Raw genomic sequence first — 21,266 nt, forward strand, 5'->3', positions numbered from 1 at the left:
TGACAATTCCTTTAGAAACACTTTAGGAAAATCCCTTACTACCGGGATATCTTCCAATTTCAAATCTCCTACCGACGCTTCTTTCACGCAAGCCAGATATCCTTGGTATCCCTCCAAAAGCAACCCCCTTGCCTGGATAGATGATAATACATACAGTGGGGTACACACACATGTCCCCACAACGCTGTACTCCTGCTCTCCTAAAGGTCTGAAGACTACCTCTTTCTTGTAGCTATCAATACTGGCATAGATGGTAGCCAATCAGTCCATCCCCAGAATCATGTTGAACCCATGCATATCAAGAACTACTAGATTAGCAGGCAATGACCTCCCCTGAATACTAATCAGAAAATTTCTAAGTACCCTTCTACACACTGCTATGGTTCCCATCGGTGCAGCCACTGATAGACTAACATCCAATTATTGAGTTCCTATCCCACATAACCTTACAAATTCTCGGGCCACAAATGAATGTGTCGCCCCTGAATAAAAAAAAAAACAATAGCTTTATATGACATAATATAAATGATACATGTCACCACGTCACCTGAGGTTAGTGCATAAACTCGTGTCGGGACGGTATTCCTTTGCTAGTTGCCTTGGGGTGTTTGATAGTTTCCATAGTATAGTCTAGGAATAGGAGCATTGCTCGGAGGCACACGACAATCTCGCGCCATATGGTCTAGCCGTATGCATTGGTAGTAAGTGACTACCCTAGCCTGGCACTCTCCTGAGTGCCTCCTGTAGCATCAAGGGCAAGTAGTAGGTGCTGGATTGCCCTGAGGAACTCGGTATCCCCCTACCTGTCACTGGCCCACATCATGCCTCCTCCACTGGCTCTAACTAGTGCTCACCTGAAAACTAGGAGGTGCAGGCCTTTTCCTCTGACTATATCCTCCCATACCCCTCTGTCGACTTGCTTTAGCTATGGTGACTTTGTCCACTAGCTCAAAAAAATCCCTTATCTGCAACAATACCACCTGCTCATAAATTTCCTGTCTCAACCCTCTCTGAAATCTCTAAGCCTTCCTAAGTTCATCTAGTATCATGAAGGGGGCAAAACGTGATAGATCCACGAATTTAGCAGCGTACTGTGGAACTATCAAATGGCCCTAAGTCAGATTTAGGAACTCTTCCATCTTGGCATCTCTAACGAAGGAGGGGAAATAGTGGTTGAAAAAAATATCTTTAAATTTTCCCCAAGTCAGGGCTACTTGTATCGGCCTCTGCTTCTCTAGGAGCCTTACAGCAGACCACCAATGCTCAGCCTCCCTTGTTTGTCTGATTGTGGTATATAAAACTCTTTACTCATCGGTGCAATGCAGTACAGTTAGGATCTTTTCAATCTCCTATATCCAGTTCCATGCCACAATCGGGTCTGCCCTTCCTTAAAAGGCCAGAGGATTCATCCTAGTGAACTGTTCTATAGTGTAGCCATAGTCCACTAGCGGGCATCCCTGCTCCCTAGAATTCCATACTATCTCAGCCATGACCTACTGAGCAACACTGTGCAGGACTACATCAAAATCATTGCTACTCCTACTAAAGGGCCCCACATCGTTACCACCTGAATGAGCATTACTATTTCTAGGGTCCATCATGAAAATAAAATAGAAACAATTTTAGAATCCTATCATCATAACACGTCTAATGTGTTTATTTATCTAAGAACCAATACATATCCTCTTATACCAATCATCTTTACATCCTCATTTCTAATTTAAGATTCAGTTTTACCACTCAAAAACAAGTATCAACGATAGTTTATCATGACTTTCTTGAAATCGTCACCCCAGGAAAATAACAAAAACCACCACAGAATTTCCTGCCTCCAAGCTATAAGACAAAATCCAAAATTATGATCTTAATCCTCACCAAAATTCATTCCTATACTCTGGTATTATTATCCATTGTACCCTAGAGTCTACAGAACCTAGCAACCTAGGCTCTAATACCAAACTATGATGCCTTGGTTTTTTTTTTTTTTTTTTTTTCCAATCAAATACCTCTGATACCATAATAAATATAAGGTCAACCAAGTCAACCCAAACATAGGGTGGGGTACTAGGGGTACACCTATCCACATTCATATATTGTCTATGTAGCAGAAAACATAACACATCCAAGTTCTAGGTACAATACCAGTTATACTATTTGTGTTACGCCCAAATTGTTACATCAAGTAGGGGGAGAGTGTTTTAACAAAAATAAATATCATTTTTAAAAAAGTAGGGAGTTCTCTTGGCTAAGTCTATTGTAAATGATCAAAATTTTTTCTGCTTAGCTTAGCTTTTTTTCTGATGCCAAAAAGGGGAGAATTTTACGAGTAAAATGATTATGACCAAAAAAGGAAAATTATTAGGGGCAAATAATATAGGGGCAATTGTCTAAGCTTGTGCTTAAATGTTAAAACTAGGTGCATGTTTAATTGTAATGTATTCTTTATTGATATGCTTGTGTTATATTGTCTATATCTTTAAATTATGCATACTCTTAGGGGGAGCCTTTTTAGGCTTAACCCATTTTGCTCTGGTGCGTTTGTTATCATAAAAAAGGAGAAGTTGTTGACCTTTTGAGTCCGCTTCCTATTTTGATACTGACAAAGCACAAGTATCTTATGTGTGTACTCAGCTTGTGAACAAGTACATAATTTAGGTCACACATAAGTGACTCACTCGAAAAATGAGCAGCTGGGAAGCTATCCCAAGTATAGGAGTTCTGTCGTGTAATATTAAGCCCAAGGGCTAGATCGTCTCCTCAGGGAATGCATTTTAATCTCAGATTTTACGTTCTTCCAATCGAAAATAAAAATGTACTGAACTCAGTTCATATTCGGATTTTCAAAATTTTGGAGATTTAAACAAAAACTTAAATTAAAGTCCTAAAACTAACATGCTTCAATTTAAAGAGTACGAATGGAAACTCTAATCTACCTAAGGAGACATCAAAACACATGCTAATTAAAAATGGTAACATTGATCATGGAATTAAAGCACGCGGGAATGGAAACTTAATCAAACACAAACATGCACTAAAAATCGGGACTTTAATGCGAACCAAGACCTTGAAGTAAAATTAAACTATTAACGATTTAAACGAAGACAAAACACGAGAAAAACAAAACAAAACAAAACACAAACTTTAATAAAAACCTAAACTAATCAAGCTTCAACAAAGAGACGTGATTTTTGGGAAAACTTCGAAACAATAACATTTTTTATTCTCTTTTTTTTTTGGAATCAACCCAAACTTCAATTGAGTAAAGAAATAACTTCAATAAAAAATTAAATACTAAAAACTAACTTATATCAATATGAGCATCTAATTAAATAACAAATAAAAAAATAGAGTAAGAGAAAGAAAGATGGAGAGAACAAAACTAATTAACCAAGTTCTTCAATAAAATTCTGTAGGTAAAAAAAATAACAATTAACATACATAAAAGAAAGAGATAAGAAGAGAGAGATAGAGAGAGAGAGAGAGAGAGAGAGAGAGAGAGAGAGAGAGAGAGAGAGAGAGAGAGAGAGAGAGAGAAAGAGAGAGAGAGCAGAGGAGAGTTGCAGGCTGAGTTGCAGGGTGGAAACAGCAGATAGAGTCCTCGGGTGTTCTGCTTTACTGGAGAAGCTACTGTGTGGTTGCCTCGGGTCCAGCTGGTAGGAGTCTTGGCCATGGGTTCTGCTCTACTAGAGAAGTTGTTGCAAGCTGCTAGTATTGCTGCTGGTATGGAGAGGTCTGCTGCGGTTGTGCTGGTGTTCTGCTGTGCAGTGAAGCTGCTGCGGTTGTAACGGGAGCAGAGGGCGGAGGAGGCTGCTGGAGGCTGAAGTATTGGGAAGAGGAAGGGTAGAGAGATAGCAGAGAGTAGGGAAGAAGAAAGACAAATAAAAAATAGAGAGAGAGGACGGAAATAAGATCAAGGTAAAGAGAAGAGAGAAGGGGAAGAAGAAGAGAAGAGAAGATAAGAGAAGAGAAAACAAGAAAAGAAGAGAGGATGCAGGGAAAGGTGTTGGTGCACAGGGCACACCCAGAACAGGGGAAAAAAAAAAGAATAAATAGGATAGGGGCGAAAGAAACCCTATGACCCGCTGGAGCTAACCTGACCCAATTAAATTTGATCCGGCAACTTGACCCAACCCGGATTATTATTATTTTTTTCTTTTTTTTTTCATTCTCTGTTCATCGCAAATCTGACTCTTCTGAAACCCTTTTCTCATAAAACTAAAAACACAAAAGTTGTAGATAATCCTGTCCTCTTTCTCTAGAAATTTGAATCGTCTCGATTGGAGCTCAGATGGGAAAGTTATACATGAAATATGAATAGGTGTCGGTTTTGGTTCCCGAAAATTTTCCTGCAATAAAATATTACCAAAAATTCATAAATTGCACAATAAAACTCAAGAATGATGATTTTGGCACTTTGTTAAAATATTGAACAAATTTGGACATTTAATTAAAAATATAAACCGTAAGGCTCGGGTTAAGATGCCCAATTACGCAGTTTTGACGCGTAATCACACCCCCCAACTAACGTTTTGCTAGTCTCTAGCAAATGACGTGAATGAATCTCAGGGTGGTGTCTACAACTACATACTCCGGTGATCATGAAATCAATGCACATGTGACATAACTATACCACTTTACATACAAACATAACTGAATTTCACACCGGCTCGTTCATATTCGATGCACATTCTCCAAAGCACGTCACTCATGCAAGTTTCATCGTTTATATGTCATTTAAGAGTAGTATACTCACATGAAGTTAATTAGTGGCACATTCAGGGTTAATGCAATCATATAGGTTTGAGTATAAACAAGGTAAACTCTCGAGGTGTGTGTGATGTGTGTGACTCAGTACACCTAGGACGCTAGTGGACACCTACAAAATGGTCACTTTGACTTGGCCTAACTGGTATACCCTCAAGAACACTCAAAGAAAATGGGTTCACTCATCATATGTGAGGAGGAGTGTCGCGATCAAACATCCCACATATTAAAAGGAACAACGCTAAGTATATGGAGTGGACTAGTCTGGAAAGGATCTAGCCTATCTATGAGGTGTCGGGTCCTTCACCCTAGCATCTTCTCACCTACTCGCCATATCCAACTGAGACCACCCTAGATCAACTCATTCACAAACTTGTTGTGAATACATCTGAGGCATTAACCGGTTGAAGAATCTTCATACGTGGAAAATATGTGTCGTGTCCTTGTGATATGTATTTGGACCGGCATTGACTTTTCATTTCATGCGCATGTGTATTGCTTATTCTTTATTTTTGTCATTCTTCATTTTCTGTCTTTTCTTGATCAATTAGGACAATCATAACACTTTTTTTGTAATCTTCATACCATCAATGGGAATTGAGCTTGAATAGTGGTCCATGAACTAATTCTATCTCTAGGGGTGGCTCAACCTTCACGTCTTGAGTAGGCTACAAGACCTAGGTTTCTATCTCCCCACTAGGTGTCACCTCTAGGCTAGCAAATAAAAAACGAAGACTAGTGTACAAAGGAATCATCTAGAAAAAGAGAATTGAGTTCCACGAACTCTGATTTGATATTAACGCTCAAAAGGACGATAAATAGCTTAAGGATATCTCACAAGGTGTCATAGTTGCCACAGGTGCTCTCTCAGTGCTCATAAGAAACCCTAAGTGCAATGAATCACGTGAATGTGTTTATTCAGCCTCGTGAGATGCCGTGTAAATACAGGAAATTATATAGTCAAATTAACACAAATATACTACCAATCAGGTCTTCATAGAGTCATAATGATAATATAAAGAGAAACTACGCATGATTGACTCAAGTGTGTCATTCTTAAGTTATACGCAAGTATGTGAAAGGTATACACAGTGTTAAGCATGACATAATGCAATGTAATTCCTCAGTGCTCCTCTTTCTTTCTCTCTTTCTTTTTGATTTTTTTGATTTTTTGATTTTTTGATTTTTTTTTTGTTTTTTTTTGTTTTTAAAACCCAGTACGTGTACGTGCACAGTGTCACATGCGAATGCTCATCCCCCCCCCTAACTAAAGTGGAACATTGTCCTCAATGTGAAAGCATAGAGGAAATAGAAAATATTGTGCACAGGAAAAGTAAGGCGTACTTGAGTGGCGAAATAATGGAAAACAAAGATCGAACTATGAGAAAATAGACCTGAAAACTAACTAAAAATAAAATAAGATAAAATAAAAGGAATAAGGGAAAGAAAAACGTCACAATTGTCTTGGTGGAGGCTCTGGAGGAATTTCATTTGGTAGCCGCAGGTCTATAAATTGCATCAGCGGTTTTCCAAATTTGAGCCGCCACAATCGATCAGTCATCATACTTGCACGAAAATCAACCTTAAATGAATTAATGCGTGTCAAAATACTAAATAATTTGTGTGCAGGTCGACCCTCGTGTGTGGATAAGAAAGGGTTTATTCAACATTGTTTCCAGGAAATGTGTTTCTTTACGAACTAATGGTTGAGAGAAAGTGATCGGAATAATTACCTGCAGTTCTTCAGAAGCATTAACATTAAAGGTTTTACTTGGTTCTTTGAAAATTATATGCACACCAGACTGGTCACCCTCATTATCGGGTGTACATATCATCATACCACTGCAAGAGTCTGCCTCCACACTAGGCTCCTTAACATCTGATTTAGGCAGGAGTGACGATTTCATGATTTCTGAGCTCGGAGTATGAGGTACCACAGGTTGGTACTCCATATGAGTATCAGTCTCCTCATCAACTAACTGCTCCGCTTGTGGCCCCATTTCCTCTTATTTTTCTTTGACCTCTTCTGGTTCAGCCATGACTTCTAGTGCTGGGACAAATGGTTGTTCGACAATGAGCATCTCAGGCTAGGGAAATTCTTTCTCGATTCTCGAAGTAGTGGTGGCCTCTGTTGTCTCAAGAGAAACATCAAGTATTTTTTGGTATGGCTGCTGGTACTCTTGAGGACTAGGCTAAGATTCCACGGGCAATTCTTCATTTTCTAAGATGTCCAACTGCATGCTTATTGCATTAATGGTGTCCTGCAATTCATTATTATGATCGACTTGAGTTTCCATGAACTGCTGGAGCATGTTCGCTATATGAGTTATGTTATCCTCGAAAAGGTCTGACGGTGTACTGCTCTGAGGTATCTGTTGTGGCTGATATTAAGGCGGAGGGTTATTTGGGCAGTTTGGTGGCTCATATACATCTCTACCACCGATTGTGCTGATAGGGCGTGCAGTTATGGGTGCGTGAGTGCATCGTGTGTTGCACTGTGGGACATTGTCAGCTAAGTAATCAATGAATGATAATACCTGATCTCGATCCTCGCTGACGGGCTCTCCATTAGACATAGTCTGGACAAAACACTTACAATCAGGGGTGAGAGCACTATAAAAATAATCAGCTAACCTCCATAAGTCAAACCTGTGATGTGGACAAGTGCTTAGTAGATCCTTGAATCGCTCCCAGTAAGCCCGAAATGTCTCATCATCCTACTGCACAAAATTAAGAATCTGTTCCTGCAAAAATTGAGTTTTCTGTGAGGGACAAAATGCATGCAGGAATTCACGTTCCATATCAACCCAATTAGTGATAGAATAAGGTCTCATAGAATGAAACCAAATCAGTGCCTTATCCTGCAAAGTAGCAAGAAATAAATTCAGTCTAATAGATTCGTCAGCTCTAGCATGACAGAAAAACATGTTGCAGGTTAACTCAAACTTTGCTAGGTGCTGATAAGGGCATTCAGATTCCGTCCCGTAGAACTCGGGTAGTAGTGCGTTCTCCTACACTGCATCATGAAATTAAGCTTGTCATAAGGAAGAACAGTGGAAGAGGATGCAGTGGCATATTCAAGCTGCAAAAAATCCATTATTGTGCGCGGTGCAGGTGCAGCCATTTTTCAAAACTCAAAATTTTTTTGTTTTGTTTTTGTTTTCTATTTTTTTTATTTTTCATAAAACTAATCAAAATGACGGGAAAAATGCAAAATTGAGACTAAGAACAACATTCCCCGGCAACGGCGCCAAAAACTTGACTCACTCGAAAAATGAGCAGTTCGGAAGCTATCCCAAGTATAGGAGTTCTATCGTGCAATATTAAGCCCAAGGGCTAGATCGTCTCCTCAGGGAATGCATTTTAATCTCAGATTTTACGTTCTTCCAATCGAAAATAAAAATGTACTGAACTCAGTTCATATTCGAATTTTCAAAATTTTGGAGATTTAAACAAAAACTTAAATTAAAGTCCTAAAACTAACATGCTTCAATTTAAAGAGTACGAATGGAAACTCTAATCTACCTAAGGAGACATCAAAACACGTGCTAATTAAAAATGGTAACATTGATCATGGAATTAAAGCACACAGGAATGGAAACTTAATCAAACACAAACATGCACTAAAAATCAGGACTTTAATGCGAACCAAGACCTTGAAGTAAAATTAAACTATTAACGATTTAAATGAAGACAAAACACAAGAAAAACAAAACAAAACAAAACAAAACACAAACTTTAATAAAAACATAAACTAATCAAGCTTCAACAAAGAGACGTGATTTTTGGGAAAACTTCGAAACAATAACATTTTTTATTCTTTTTTTTTTTTTGGAATCAACCCAAACTTCAATTGAGTAAATAAATAACTTCAATAAAAAATTAAATACTAAAAACTAACTTATGTCAATATGAGCATCTAATTAAATAACAAATAAAAAAATAAAGTAAGTGAAAGAAAGATGGAGAGAACAAAACTAATTAACTAAGTTCTTCAATAAAATTCTGTAGGTAAAAAAAATTAACAATTAACATACATAAAAGAAAGAGATAAGAAGAGAGAGAGAGAGAGAGAGAGAGAGAGAGAGAGAGAGAGAGAGAGAGAGAGCAGAGGAGAGTTGCAGGGTGGAAACAGCAGATAGAGTCCTCAGGTGTTCTGCTCTGCTGGAGAAGCTGCTGTGTGGTTGCCTCGAGTCCAACTGGTAGGAGTCTTGGCCATGGGTTCTGCTCTGCTGGAGAAGTTGCTGCAAGCTGCTAGTATTGCTACTGGTATAGAGAGGTCTGTTGCAGTTGTGCTGGTGTTCTGCTGTGCCGTGAAGCTGCTGCGGTTGTAACTGGAGCAGAGGGCGGAGGAGGCTGCTGGAGGCTGAAGTATTGGGAAGAGGAAGGGTAGAGAGATAGCAGAGAGTGGGGAAGAAGAAAAACAAATAGAAAATAGAGAGAGAGGACGGAAATAAGATCAAGGTAAAGAGAAGAGAGAAGGGGAAGAAGAAGAGAAGAGAAGATAAGAGAAGAGAAAACAAGAAAAGAAGAGAGGATGCAGGGAAAGGTGTTGGTGCGCAGGGCACACCCAGAACAGGGGAAAAAAAGAAAGAATAAATAGGATATGGGGGAAAGAAACCCTATGACTCGCTGGAGCTAACCCAACCCAATTAAATCTGACTCGGCAACTTGACCCAACCCGGATTGTTATATTTTTTTTTCATTCTCTGTTCATCGCAATTCTGACTCTTATAAAGCCTATTTCTCACAAAACCAAAAACACTAAAGTTGTAGATAATCGTTTCGTCTTTCTCCAGAAATTTGAATTCTCTCGATCGGAGCTCGGACGGGAAAGTTATGCACGAAATACGAACAAGTTTCGGTTTTGGTTCCCGAAAATTTTCCTACGATAAAATATTACCAAAAATTCATAAATTACACAATAAAACTCAAGAATGATGATTTTGGCACTTTGTTAAAATATTGAACGAATTTGGACATTTAATTAAAAATATAAACCGTAAAGCCCGGGTTAAGATGCCCAATTACGCAGTTTTGACGCATAATCAATAAGATCAAGGGAACATGGAAGCCAAGATAGGACTTAAAGCTCAAATATGACATATTCCATGAAGAAAAAAGAGCTAATGAGAAGAAGAAGACATTTTGATTTTTCTTGTATTGCGTTTTAGTTTTCATCTTTGGTCTATAATAATACATGCATTTGCATGATATGGATGAAAGCTTAGAATGACTGTAAATAGACCCTAGGGGCCAACACACTTCACAGAAAACCTTTCTCTTAACAATTAAATCATATAAAGAGGTTTAAATTGGTTAGGATCAAAATCAGGGCAAAAACAAAGCCTTCGATCAACCGTCATTGGATTTTTGGCTTAGTTAAAGAGCCTTGGTCGACTGAACCATTTACTACTTAAAGAGCTCAACCGACCAAACATGGTCAAAAGTCAACGTCTAACATGGCTCGGTCAATCGACTGAATTTGAACGTAGCATCCACGGTCGGCCAAACCCAGAACTTGACTTTTCCTACCTGCTCCAGTTGATAGAACTATCAGTTCAAAATACCCTCGGTCGACCAAACTTGCCCACTCGGCATACTGACCTAAGCCACGATCGATCAAACCTACAAAGGTTCGTGAAATTGCCCTAGCTCAGTCGACCGACCCCTTGCTTGGGTCAACCAAACCTCTCGGGTTGGGTTATTTTCCAATGCTAATTAAGCTTAATTTTTTCGTTAAACAATCAAGAAAATACCAAGTGTGTCCCCAAACGGTCATATTTTCAAATGAGATACGTTCTATGTGTATGTCTGCATTTATCATTTTGCTGATTTATATACACGTTTGTATTATGAATGGGATATGTATATGGTGAATTGGTGTAATTGTTTAAATTAGCCAAAATATTTTCAAAACCCAATTCACCCCCCTCTTGGGATCACATCAGTTCCAATAGGTACGCTAGCTCGGATTCCTACATCCAGCGCACGTTACCCTCTTTGACACTAACTTGAATTCCCACATCTGATGCATGTCATCTCTTAGTATGCTAGTTTGGATTCCTACATCCGGTGTATGTTACCCCCTTTGGTACGCTAGTTCGAATTCCTACATCCGGTGCACGTCACCCTCTTTGACGCTAGCTCAGATTCCTATGACCCTTACACAGCTTGTAGGCCCACGTAACTAGTGGGCCCCACATGGCTTCAGGGCCCCACACATCTTCATTAGGCTCCGTATAGCTTCATGGACCCCACATGGATTGGGTCGTACTTGACATATATTTGTTTTAGTATTATTATTATTATTATTATTATTATTATTATTATTATTATTATTATTATTATTAATCTAATTTGTAAAATATAAGCACGTATTGTTCCCCTCATTATCATTCACCCCCATGTTATATTCCCCTCATTATTATTCACCCCATGCATTGTTTTCCTCATAATCATTCACCCCATGCTATATTCGCCTCATTATTATTCACCTCATGCATTGTTCCCCTCATTATCATTCACCCCATGCTATATTTCCCTCATTATTATTCACCCCATTCATTGTTCCCTTCATTATCATTCACCCCATGCTATATTCCCCTCATTATTATTCACCCCATGCATTGCTCCCCTCATTATTATTTACCCCATGCATTGTTCCCCTCATTATTATTCACCCTATGTTTTGTTCCCTTCATCATTTTTCACCTCATGCTCTGTTCCCCTCATAATTATTCCCTCACGTCTTGTTTCCTATGCTTGCCTCAAGCTAAGTCTATAAATAGTCTTCTCATTGTAAGCACAAACAAGAGGTTTTTGGAGATATTGAAGTCTTCCATTGTTAAGTTTGTTTCTCTCTTTGTGATTGAGTGGTAAGGCTACATTTCATTCTATCAAGAAATCTAGTGGTCAGCCAATCCTGTTTCATACTACTGTCAGGTTATCCCATCTGAAGAAAGTACTTTGTAGTGCCCCAACTCAAAGTTCAGGAAGCATCCCCAGAAAGATGCTATAAACTGACCCTTGATGACTAACCAACAGGAAAATAAGACTGGAGGAGAGGAAGACGAGAGGTAAAACTAATAGGTTTTTCCTTCCTGAGTTACATTCTAAAATGTGATAGAATAGGTATGAAATTGTGAATGCGGGAATTAAAGTTCATTAATAAGTTCAGCCCTGGACTTAAAACCTCGTTTGCTCCTTTGAGAATCATTGGATTCGCTGAACCAGTTACCTAGTATTTTCTTATTTATTTTTCTACTATGTTATGTATTTGAAAATACAGGCTAAATGTGGAAAAAAAACTAGAGAAAATCCAAAAAAAGATAATGTTTTTGAGACCAAGAAAATTCTTTTGTAAACTTTTCATCCCGAATGAGTTTAAAAACCTCCCAGAAAATTTATAAAATACTATTTGATATTTTGAAAAATTCTATAGAGTTTGCGAAGCAATTCTGAGAGTTATTTTCATAAAATATTTTCTCGATTTTTATCCCGATGATTGCAATGGGAAGCATTGAGCTCTTCGGAGTATGGTATGCCTCGGTTATGAGGGAATACTTATATAATGTTCATTTTTGTACATTTATTCATAATTTTTTAAAGGGAGTAATTTATTAAGGCTTATGAAATTTATTTTAAGATAATTTTCGATTAATTAGGTACCGTTCGTAAGAATGGGCGTGTAGGGGGTGCCAATACCTTCCCCTTGTGTAACATAACTCTTGAGCCCAGCTTTGCTAGCGTAGGCCGATTCTACCCTTAATTGGGTAGTAATCAAGTGTTCTAACCACACTTCAAAAGGTTAGTGGCGACTCTATACACATTGTTTTCCACGAATATATCATTTTTAAAATCACTCTCTTTTTAGTCATCCCAAGTTCGCGTTCGAGAACGTCGCCATAGTAAGAATGCTTTATGAGAAATAATCACAAGAAAGGAAACAAAATTTAAACTCAAAAAATGAACTCCTATAGAATAATCAAATAAAACTTAAGAGTTTTCTCTCAAAGATTAGTAATAAAGAGCAAAGAGAGAGAATATGAGAATGAAAGCAAAAGCACTTAGATTTTCAGTATAGGTAGCTTCTCTAACATTTTTAAGGATTAGGAGGACATATATATACATAGAGTTTGGATAAAAAACTAGTCGTTTTATTCCTATTGGGGCCTTTTGGCTTGTTAAATCATTCAACCGCTTATTAGGTTTGATCAACTACTTACTAGTCATTAGAGACAAGAACAACACCATAATAGGCAAGAGCTCCAAACTAGTTGACCACCTTTAGGGATTGGTTGACTACCTCTAGCATCTGCCTAGGCCGGTCAACCACCTTTCACACAAGGCTAAGATTTTGTCTACTTTTATTCTCATTTTACTGATTTGAGTCCATTAGTCCTACATCTTATGTTTTCTCATAGTTTTACACTTTAAAGTATAACGCAAACAAAAGAGAAAAAATACAAATAAATCAAATAAAATCTTTAATATCTTCTCTCAATTCTTCAACTTTTCTCCAACTTGGATAAAAACTAGTCATTTTATTCCTATTAGAGCCTTTTGGCTTGTTAAATCATTCGACCGTTTATTAGGTCTGATCAACTGCTTACTAGTCATTAGAGACAAGAATAAGACCATAATTGGCAAGAGCTCCAAACTAGTCGACCACCTTCAGGTATTGGTTGACTACCTCTAGCATCTGCCTAGGCCGGTCTACCACCTTTCACACAAGGCTAAGGTTTTGTCTACTTTTATTCTCATTTTGCCGATTTGAGTCCATTTGTCCTATATCTTATGTTTTCTCATAGTTTTACACTTTAAAGTATAATGCAAATAAGAGAGAAAAAATACAAATAAATCAAATAAAATCTTTAATATCTTCTCTCAATTCTTCAACTTTTCTCCAACTCAATGGCTTAAATCTTGTGGAATGCAACTTAAGAACAAAGTCACCATTAGTCAATAGTTTTTCATCATCAAAAGTAGGTTAATGAAATCTTGAGGCTAACAAATTTGATTTGACATTTTAAAAGTTTTCATATTCATATAAAATCAAATCCGTGAGATCGAGCATTCTATAAACATGGAGTTTTATGGTCGTTGGACATTAATTGCAAGATCAAAGCTAAGTTTGAAGAACACTTTACATACTAAGTTCGAATGCAATGAATAAAATCAAATTACACAAATTAGATGGATCTTGCACTACTATTGTTTTGATTATACTCGTCATTGTAATTATGATTTATATGTGCTTATGTGTTGTATCTATGTAGTTGGTTGGGACTTCATTTAGTCTCTTAAAGCGCATAGGCTTTGAATTTTTGACTATGTTTGTCTCCTAATAAAGACATTGGAGGTTTTTTCTATTCTTGTTGTTCTTTGTTCTTATTATTGGGTGTAAAATTCGTGGGGTTATGTAGTCCTTCTTGTTGTGGACCTATGCACTGGCCAAGAAGCCAAGTGGAGTGAGAGTGATGTTGAGTGTATCATTCTTGCAATTGGGAGTCTCCCTGTTAGGGCTAGTTGTCCCTAGTGCCGAGGCACAGGTAGTTGGCAGTGTCACCAAGCAACAAGAGGTAGGATGGTTGTCCTAAAGAGTGAGCGATCGGATAGTTGTCCTAACTATGAGATTCTAATTGTATTTAGTATTGGATTTTAGTGGAAATACTAAAACAAGTTTGTTTGAGAAGTGGATGTAGGTCTTGTGACCAAACCACTATAAATCTTGTGCGTGTGCGAGTGTCTCTCTCTTTTGTGGCTTGATTGCTTATTGTGGTTAAAACTGCTTTGTATCTTTAACATGTTTAAATTGAGCTAATTCTATTCACCGTGTTAGATCTCTAATTTAACAAACATGGATTAAGATTAATTTAATCATAATTATTGCAAATAAACAATAATACTTGAATAGATTTGAAGTTTTAAAAAACCACCCAATTCATTCCCCTTTTTGGGCGCCTAACTAAACTAACAAGAACAGTGTGGCAGTTCTACACCGACATGACTTCACATTAACTCCATTTTTCAATTTCTCCCACATCACTTGGGAAGAATTAAGCAAACACCTTTCTCTTTTATTTAAGATGCTTCCATCCTCAACATGTGCCATGTGGCTGTGATGGAAATTCTATTTTGTTCTTTCTTCTGGGATGTTTACAACTACATATTAAAAAATGTCTACATGATTATTTTAATAGTTTAAAATTTAAATAAAAATTAAAAATAATTATCAGATAAATGTAGACATAATATTTAAAATTACATGACAAATATGATTAATTTTTTTTTGATTTTTTAGGTTAGGTATGTTCTTGGAACTGAAATTGAAACCGAAAACTAAATTTTGAAATACATGAAAAATTGAAACTAATAACCATTACCAATAAACCACACCAAAACGTAAAATAATTCAGCTTTAGTTGGGTTTCCAATTTTTCAATAATTTTTGTACACCCATACCTAGCCAACTAGGCATTTAGCCAATTGTAAGGGCGATATTTGCTTTGAATTCGCCCTAACTCGAATATTGCCTCCAATTTATTTATTCAAGGCAATACAATGGCAAACCCATATCAACTTTCTATGTGAGTGCTTCACCTTTGGAGACCTCCTAGTAATTCATAAGAGGTTATGCGATGAATGATTTTCTCAAGAGAGGTTGCCTTACATAAAACCAAAGTTCACTTTGGCAAGATTGCTTCATGGTAAATAGGTAAACAACCTCCTCATACCACTGCCAATGTTCACCTCCTAGTATAAACGTCCATATAACGACCTCCTCATACCACTACCAATGTTATATGACGATTATACCAAGTACGATATAACGACCTCGTCATACCACTACAAACGCTATATCGTAATTTACATGAACCACGACCTAAATCAACAGTAGCCAATCATCCAACATATCCATAATTCTACCACAATATAACAGCATCCGTATTTTCATTAAGCTCGAATTCACAATCAAACTGTATTCACACCCACAACAATTCTTCATTCCACATTATTCACAATCATTTAATTATCAAAAATGGTTTCAACCACACGATTTTTCCAAATATAGTTTATTTATCTAAAAACAGCATTTTCAATACCAGCGATGTTTAGAAAATTATACCTGTATATATATATATATATATATATATATATATATTGAAATCCATACTCGAAACTAGTCGTTTAAAATTATTTAAAACTATTATAAAAGATTTCCCCTTACCTGCTCCTCAAAATTTGACCCAAAACCAACAAAACAAGACCTTGTAATCCAAAATTTCAAATTCCTTAAATCTTAGTAAAACATCCTTATAATACTTCATAGGCTCCAAATAACAACATTTGTTAAGGAAACTCCAAAATAACTCACTTACCCTGGTTTTGGGATGTTTCTTAAACTTCTCAAATCAAAGATCCACTCTGCCTATATTGCAGAGAATCTTCCCAGGAGTCTCCTGGTAGCTTCCGATTATCGAACATAATCGAAGAGAGAAGGTAGTAGGGCTGAATTTTAGTGAGAGAGAGAGAGAGAAAACATGCAAAAAATTCACAAAGAAATGAAAGATCTCACTATTTATAAGCAGGATTTATCAACGAGACACGTGTACTCGTCGACGAGTCCCAATACAAAATTTGGCAACGAAATAGTGACCTCGTCAACGAATTTTAGTCGCGGAACCCCCCCTCTTGATAATTCCTCGTCGACGAGACAAATACCCTCGTCGACGAGCCAATACAAACATTTGTCGATGAAACCAGTTCATTCATCGACGAACGATTGCTGCCCCCCTTTTCCCAACTTATTCCTCCTTCCCTTTTTATCTTTCTTATAATTTTAAATAGTTTAAAATTTCCCGGGTTGTTACATTCTCCCCCCCTTAAAAGAATTTCTTCCTCGAAATTCATTAATCACCCATTTATACACCAAAAAGCTAACTACACATATCCACAAATTTCAAACATTTTAAATGTATGAAAAATCAAATCATACAAAATCAAACAACATTAACACATGTACTAACATAAAAATATTACCTAGGCCTTTAGTGTTGCCCTCCTCAGGCATACCCAACATATAGACGCACGCCGGGCCACCGCCGCCGCGAGGCACCGGATTGTTCCTCTAATTCTGATTCAGGTTCGAAGCTGAGGCATTATTCAACGGTTCTTGACATTCTCGAGCTACGTGACCCTTTTCTCCGCACCTATAAAATACAACACTTCTACTCTTGCATTCTCCCTAATATCGCTGATTACATCTAGGGCAATGGGGGCATGATGAATCACCCTGATGTCCCTAATGACCCCTTTCTGACCCTTGGTCTGCTGCATCTCTATCTCCCCTCCACGACCCTTGTATGGAATTTTTTTGGGATCGTGGAAACGCAGGCCTCTTTCTTTGTTTTGATGCTTCCGTACCCCTCTGTAGACTCAACTCTGCTATCGTAGATTTCTCCACCAACTCTGTGAAATCATGAATCTGCAAACACGCCATATGCTCGTGGATCCTCTAATTCAAGCCCCTCTCAAACCACCTCGCCTTCTGATATTCATTCAGAACCACAGAAGGAGCAAAATGAGATAACTCCAGAAATTTAGCAGCGTACTGATGAACAGTGAGGCGCCTCTGAGTCAAGCTGAAAAGTTCTTCCGCCTTTGCATTTCTGGTGGTGGCAGGAAAATATTAGTTGTAGAAGACCTACTTAAAGCAAACCTAGGTCATTGCTATAGGTACCGCTCTCTGTTCCTCTAATAGTTTCATCGCATGCCACCACCATTCAGCTTCTTCAACTAGTTTGAAAGTGGCGAAGAGGACCTTCTGTTCCTCGGTACAATTCAACACAGCCAGTATTTTCTCCATTTCTTGCATCCACATCTTAGCCTTAATTGGATTGGTGCCACCCTCAAAAGATGAGGGTTTCAGATGAGTAAACTGGCCAATGGCGCAACCCTGGTGCACTGGTGGATAGCTTATTCCCCCAAAATCCCATCTCATTTCTTCCTTTACCTAATGAGTTATTCCTCATAATAGTCGAGAGGTGTCAACCTCGCGCCCACTAGAAGCTCCCATTTCATTTCCTCCTCCTTCATCCACACCCTTGCCTCTAGGATCCATAGCTAGATATAAATATACAATAGAGGCAATTTAGAATCTCCACATCTTTATATATTTGACATAATCATAAAAAGTAAAACTAAATTAATATCCATATCCATAATCAAACATCCAACATCCATTTATCCACAGTCATCTAAACTTTCAAATTTAAATTCCAAATCTGGGTTTCACAATTCGAAAACATCACCGTCAATGGATTAACCATAGTTTTCTGAAACCGTTGACTGATTCAGAAAATCACAGAAGTCCATCAAGAGATTTTTGCCTCCAAATTACAAAACAACCTCAAACTTCAGTAAATACCCTATTCTACCCATTTCTACCCTCACTCAGTTCAAATGTATACTTTGGTATTAATCCTCCTAAAGTCCATAAGACCGTTATGCTCTGATACCAACTTTAACGCCCCACACCCGCCACTTGGCACCCAAAGTGTTATGAGACCAACACTCATCTCTAATACCATTCACACTTAAAAAAATAATAAAACAAACTCAAACATAAAATGCCAAAGTTCTATATTTACATCTCAACAAACACATATCATAACATTACATTCTCCATAATACAAAACCTAGAAGAAATATAATAAAACATAAAAACTAATACATAACCGATCCAATACCACTCAAAAAAACTACCCCGCCCTAGAGCCATCTAAGCTCGATCACCTGGATAACCTGAAAAATTTAGAACATCAATGGGGTGAGACACCTCTGAGTAAGGAAGAAATAGTTTATAATAGTGTGTAGCTTAAGTGTTTGATATATAATTAAAATACTCGTCCAAAATGCATTCACAATTCACAAGTAGCCCATAATCACATAAAGTCATCATCTTTGCCAACCAATCACATTCCCACAATCATCAATATTTTATTGGTGATTCCCGAGAATAGAGAAATCTACCCGCCCATACAAGTAGTTTTCCTCTGCTCTAGTGCTAATACCAGGGTACTCACCTTTCTCAGTAAGCCCTTAGATTATATATCCAGGCAAAGTCACTGAGAATAGGGAAGATCACCCGCCCATACAAATGGCTTCCCTCTACTCTCGTATCCACAAATAATTACCAGAGTACTTGCCTTTTTCAGCAAGCCCTCAGGTGGAGTAATCTACTCTACCAAAAATACTTAATTAATTAAAGTAACGCATACATCCATATCACAATCAATCCACATATTCAAATTTTTACGCACACGGGGTCTACATTCACATACCATGTAATCGTCCATATAAGACCCTATCACACACATCATACCATAGCATAAATGTCCACACAGGACTAAACAAATCACAACATAAATGTCGACACGGGACTGGTCCACACAGGACTAATTAAATCACACATATATGTCCACACAAGATACAAAACAACACTCCGTTCATGGTAAATAGGCAAATAACCTCCTCATACCACTGCCAATGTTTACCTCCCAGCATAAACGTCCATATAATGACCTCCTCATACCACTGCCAACGTTATATGACGATTATACTAGGTACGATATAACGACCTCCTTATACCACTGCCAACACTATATCGTAATTTATATGAACCAAAACTCAAATCAATAGTAGTCAATTCTACCACAATATAACAACATACATATTTTCAATCAGCTAGAATTCACAATCAAACGGTATTCGCACCTATAACAATTCTTCATTCCACATTATTCACAATCATTTAATTATCAAAAATGGTTTCAACCACATGATTTTTCCCAATATAATTTATTTATCTAAAAACAGCATTTTCAATACTAGCGAGGTTTAGAAAATTATACCTGTATATATATATATATATAGAAATTCATACTCGAAACTAGTCATTTAAAATTATTAAAAACTATTATAAAATATTTTCCCTTCCCTACTCCTCGAAATTCAACCCAAAACTAACAAAACGAAACCCTGTAATCCAAAATTCCAAATTCCTCAAATCTTAGTAAAGCATCCTTATAATACTTCCTAGGCTCCAAATAACAATATTTGTTAAGGAAACTCCAAAATAACTCACTTACTCTAGTTTTGGGATGTTTCCCAAACTTCTCAAAAGATCCACTCCACCTATATTGCGAAGAATCTTCCCAAGAGTCTCATGGTAGCTTCCGATCATCGAATGAGCTAAATCCTTCTCGGAATCGAAGAGAGAAGGTAGTAAGGCCGAATTTTAGAGAGAGAGAGAGAGAGAGAAAACATGCAGGAAATTCACACAGAAATGAAATATCTCACTATTTATAAGTAGGGGTTCATCGACGAGACACGTGTACTTGTCGACGAGTCCCAGTACACAATTCGGCGACAAAATAGTGACCTCGTCGACAAATTTTAGTCATGGAACCCCCCTCGGTAATTCCTCACCGACAAGACACGTACCCTCATTGAAAAGCCAAGACAAACATTCATTGACGAAACTAGTTCATTCGTCGACGAACGATTGCTGCTGCCCCTCCCCCTTTTCCAACTTATTCCTCCTTCCCTTTTTATCTTCCTTATAATTTCAAATAGTTTAAAATTTCCCAGGTTGTTACACCAATAATCCCCCAATCCCTGGAAGTTGATATCAATTCCTACTGTAATGTGATTCAATTTTCAATGATTAATGCATAACCTCAAAGCCCCGTTATGTCTTTTAGTGAATAACACATGTGCATCCTATATTGATATACTAGGTCGAATAGATTCCTTGTTAAAGAAATCTTCTAGTTGCACCTTAAGTTGCCTTAGTTCAATTGATGTCATTCTATAGAAAGCAATCGACATAGGCTTTGTTCCTAGCACCAAATCAATATTAAATTCAATCTCCTCTTGAAGGTAGCCCTTTTAAGTCATTTGGAAAGAATATCTAAAAATTCATCACCTGTGGGTAAAGAAGTTTGGGATTCGTTAACTCATATGTTTCTTTCATTACTACTACAAACCCCAAACATGTGCCCAAATTCTATCCTTCCCTAAGCACTCAAGACATCAAGTATGAAGGCTTATTAGTTAGAAAGAAAACCCTCACTTCATTTGGATTTCTAAATACTATTTTCTTTTAAAAACAAACAACTAGGTGTATGATCAATAGATGACCACCAATGGTTAGCCTCATCTTCAACTAGAGAACTTGCAATAATGACTCATACTCATCAAGGATCATACCTGCTAGGACATCCCAAACAAGAATGTGTAATCATTAGCCTGTTAGATCAAATGTATAAAAGACACTTCAAACTCCCATCCTAACTTTGTAATTCTTTTGAGTAAAAATTATATGAACTTCCAAATATTCCCTAGAATTCTAATCACCCAATTTTTTTTCAATGACAATCTAATGGATAGGCTTATACTTTTAAATCAGAATAAAGTATCATTTTCCTACCAAA

Source organism: Malania oleifera, chromosome 5 (genome assembly GCF_029873635.1).
Source record: "Malania oleifera isolate guangnan ecotype guangnan chromosome 5, ASM2987363v1, whole genome shotgun sequence".
Classification (NCBI taxonomy): Eukaryota; Viridiplantae; Streptophyta; class Magnoliopsida; order Santalales; family Ximeniaceae; genus Malania; species Malania oleifera.